At 44.7% G+C, this 4,495-nt stretch overlaps 1 non-coding gene across 1 annotated transcript; it reads right to left on the bottom strand.

Annotated features, from left to right (window-relative positions):
* Positions 1 to 1,025: 1,025 nt before the first annotated feature.
* TRNAI-AAU (transfer RNA isoleucine (anticodon AAU)) lies at positions 1,026 to 1,099 on the bottom strand. Its single transcript has one exon. It is a non-coding gene; the product is annotated as a tRNA-Ile (tRNA).
* Positions 1,100 to 4,495: the final 3,396 nt, after the last annotated feature.

The raw sequence follows: 4,495 nt of genomic DNA, 5'->3' as shown, positions 1-4,495 counted from the left end.
CATTCAGCCTCCTCTGGTCTGTGATTATTTCTTGGTGCGGATGAATTATTTTTATCCGGTATTTTTATGACTATCTTCCAGTCTAGGTTTGTCTGATAGTTTTCACACGAAGGCCTGGGCTACAGGTTTCTGGACGAGACCACAGAGATGAAGTACTTGTCCCATCACTTCCTATCAGATGTGACTTGATAGGAGGATAGCTTACCATTAGTGATGCCAACCTTGATCACTTTTAAGGGAGTGTTTGCTGTTTTTCTCCCTGGTGAAGTTTCTTCCTATGTTTTCCTACTTCTTCCTGGATATTTAGAAGCTAGTCGGTCAGGATGGCCCATATTCCAGAAGGGAGAGGTTAAATCTCCATCTCCTGGTGGGTTGGTGGAGAATAGTTCCAACCTTAGTTGGAATGCATCAGTAAGAAAAATACATCCCTTCTCCTGTATTCATTGATTTACTTATTTAATCACTGATTTATAACAGTACGGACTCATGAATACATATTTTATACTTAGTTTGCATCATTATCTCAAACTATATTATTTGTTGTTCAAAGTGTTTCAGGTTTGGCCATTGATGGCTCCAGCTCATAAAGAGACAGCTGACAAAACTGCTTCCTTCCTGCTGTGTTTGTATCAATAGAGTTTTTTCACATAGCATTTGAAAAACCTTGTTTCATCTTTTGCTGATCTAGTTAAGACTCAAGTGTGGAAATGTAGAAAGTGTAGATGGTTTCATAGTCTATTTTAGGAGGAAAATAATCCAGTAAGGTCAGTTTCTTTGCTGGAATCAGTTACCCTGTGGATCAAAATGCGCCAAAGCGATGCTCTATGGCTTGCTGGGTCGCTGACTGCTATCCTTTCGTCCTGCGGATGCGAGTCAAACATGAGGAAAGATGTACGATTCCAGTGACAGTTCTCCCCGAGAGTTCCGTGTCCCAGACATGAACTGGGATGTAAGCGGTGAACCTAAAATGGATGAACCGTCACCTTCTGTGTGTAAGTGTGAAAAACGGTAGTCTTCACACAGCCTGGCCCGTACGGGGATCGAACCCGCGACCTTGGCGTTATTAGCACCACGCTCTAACCAACTGAGCTAACCGGCCAGACATGGGAGTGTGAGATCGTGTTTATGCTATTAAAAGAAAAGGTATCAATACGGCTTTTCCGGGAGCTGGAAAAGGAATACAGTGAACCCAAACGACCACAAACTAATACTCAAAGAAAGAAGAAATCGCATTCTTCCTCTCCCCCATCGTGGAATTAGGGGGAAACAAAGAGGAATTCTTAGTATTTGGCGTGAATGAACTCTATTTCCTGAGGACTGAGGTAATCAAAACTGTGGCAAACCTGCCTTAGAGGTAGGCCTGGCACCACAGCCACATTGATAGGGAGGCTCTGAGAATACTTGAGGAGACGAGGTAGCCCAGGACAAACCCCAAAGCCATTAAGTAATAAATGGAGAAGCTTGCAAATAAGTATCCAGCAAAGTAGGAGGAAAATCAAGAGGAAGTGAAGATTGGAGGGTAGACCTCATTCTTTCATCTCTCGGCAGGAATCGAGCACCCATGACTGTCAGACCATGGTGCACACTGTTAAATGATGATGGGAATCACTGAGGCTAGACCTCAACATGAGGGGCTGTGGTTCAAGAGCAGCGTTTGTTACAGGGTAGCACCTGTGAGTCGGACACGACTGAGCGACTTCACTTTCACTTTTCACTTTCATGCATTGGAGAAGGAAATGGCAACCCACTCCAGGGCTCTTGCCTGGAGAATCCCAGGGACGGGGGAGCCTGGTGGGCTGCCGTCTATGGGGTCGCACAGAGTCGGACACAACTGAAGTGACTTAGCAGCAGCAGTAGCACCTGTGTTCTGCGCTAGGACTGATCCTCAGGAGAGAGAACAGTGTTACTCCTCAGGGTTTGGAGTCAAGAAAGGCAGGGAACGACCCCTCACAGAATGGGCTTTATGCCTCTGTTTCCACACTCCTGCCCATCCCTCCCCTCATCCCACTCGTCTTTACTTTCCCTCCACTTCCCAGCTTCCCAGAGGCACTCAGGCCCCTTGACTGGCTAACTCCTGGTCCTGGTGAGGGTTGAACCAACCTGTGAACATGGTATTGTTGGCCGTGCCAAGGCAGGCCAAGTAGGCCCCCGTGAGACTGGGTCTAATCTCTCAGAGATTAGGTGTCCTCAGCAGGAAGGCTTGATCAGAACCCTAAACCCCTTGGATTGGAAGCTGGACTTGCCCAAGCGTGACATTTGATTATGGGGAAAGATTGGTGAGTGAAAAAGAAGGAAAACTAAAAGACAGACAGAGAAAGACAAGGGTGAAGTGACAAGAAGAGCAGTAGAGGCAATGAGGAAGAGCCTAAGAGACAGAAACTGAGCCTCACGGAGAAAGCAAGATTGAGAAGATAGCAAAGGACAGGGAAAGTCTGAAGCGAGAGGAATAGGGGCCGAGAGAGAGTGAGAAAGAAAGTGACTAAAGGGATGCAGAGACCAAAAATGAGAGACAGAAATAGAGCAATGGAGATAAGTAAGGACAGAGCAAGCAAGAGGGGAGGAAAGTAGAAAGATACTGAATGAGCAACAAGGGCTGAGACAGAGACGAAGAGCAAGAAAGAGAACCAGACTAAGACACAGAGAGAGACAGAAATGAAGATATTCAGAGAAACAGGAGCAGATTGAGAGACAATTACAGACAGAGAGAGTTTGGAGACTGAGGGAGGAGGGTCCAGTGAGAGCAACAGTGAGAAGCAGAGACAGGTCAGGGTCTGAAGTCCAGAGACAGACAGGCAGCAAGGCATTCAGGCCAGTACTTGAACAGAATTTGAGCCTGAAGCTGATTTGCAGGGGGAGGAGATGAGCGTAAAGAGCCGTGTTTATTTGACATTTGACATTTAAAATAATGATATTCACATTGAGTTGTGGAGAAGGGAAGGGCTACCCACTCCAGTGTTCTTGTCTGGAGAATTCCATGGGCAGAGGAGCCTGGCAGGCTACAGTCCACAGGGTCCCAAAGAGTCAGACACGGCTTTGTGATTGAACAATAACAGGACATTGAGAGCAGTCACTTGTATTTAGATAACTCTTCATCTGTAAGAAAGCACTTTTAGTCAGAAATGAGGATATTTGCAGACACAAGATAGTTTCACGCAGGACAGTTGCTAATTGTGAATTCCTGGGAATTTCCTCTTTCAAAACAAGCTACTTTCTCTTGTCCAATAAATGGAAACATGCAGGTCATACAGGAGATGGTGAGGGCGTGGCACCATCTAACCTGGCTCTCCTTTGCCAGTGGAAGCCAGATCTCCAGCTGCTGAGGGATTTTCTGTGGAGAAGAGGGGAGAATTTGGCAAGTTCAGACTCCAGCACTAGTAGATAGGAGGGATATGCAAATTAGTAAACAAATGATAAGGCAAATCTCGCAGACCTTTTTGTTTCTTACCTGAATTCCCCATCCCTCAATATGTGAGGTGACATCATTTTCTTTGTTAGGGATCAGGACAATGCTTGCCTGGTAAAATGTGTTTTTAAGAATTCTCCCTCTCCGACTTTTTGGATGAGTCTGAGAAGGATGGGTCTTAATTCTTCTTTTAATGTTTGGTGGAATTCACTAGTGGAGCCATCTGGTCCTACACATTTGTTAGTTGAGAGGTTTCTGATTACTGATCAATCTCCTTCCTAGTGATAGGGCTTTTCAGATTTTCTCTTTCATCATGAGTCAGTCCTGGTAGACTGTATGTTTCTGAGAATCTATGTTCTCTGTTGTCTAATTCATTGATGTATTATTTAGTTTTAAGCAGGTATAGCAATCTGAATCTTTGTATTACCTTTGTATGAAAAGGTTTCTTTGCCAGTTGGCTAGTCAGCTTAGTTGGTTAGAGCATGGTGGTAATAACACCAAGGATGTGGGTTCAGTCCCCATATGGGCCACTGCAAGCCTTTTGTTACTTACTCACTGAATAATTTTGTTGCAGTCATCTAACAAATTGGAGATAACCTCACATACATCAAATTGGGAATAAATGTTGACTTCATTTGTTCTTCAGCAGTGACACTACCTTCCTTCCCCTCCACCCCTGCCCCCAGCAAACACAGTCCCAGCAAAAAAATGAAATTTCAGCATTTCAGATTTGACAGAGGGGCATTTTCACCAATCACTGCTTGAAATCCAAAGCCTATGTTCATTTAAGGAGGGAGCAGTGCTGGTAAGGCACCATCCCTTTGAAAGAGCTGATATTTTCTGGGAAGGAGCTTAAGGTAGACTTTCAGAGGGTCAGTGGGTTGACATATTCTGTGGAAGCATGGTTCTTCTGGAGAGACTCTTGTTGTTTGGTTGGCACTCAAAGGGATGTTTACTGAAGTGAGTGCATTCCTGGCTGATTCATTTCAGAAAGCAGGGGTTGACAGTGATTGGTTGTGCAAATGTTCACAAAACAATTATCACAGATAAATCAATTGGTTTAAATTCAGGTCTGGTGGCTACCTGTTACCA

This window comes from Bos javanicus, chromosome 23 (genome assembly GCF_032452875.1).
Source record: "Bos javanicus breed banteng chromosome 23, ARS-OSU_banteng_1.0, whole genome shotgun sequence".
NCBI classification, from domain to species: domain Eukaryota; kingdom Metazoa; phylum Chordata; class Mammalia; order Artiodactyla; family Bovidae; genus Bos; species Bos javanicus.
This window is presented reverse-complemented; position numbering and strand designations above follow the sequence as displayed.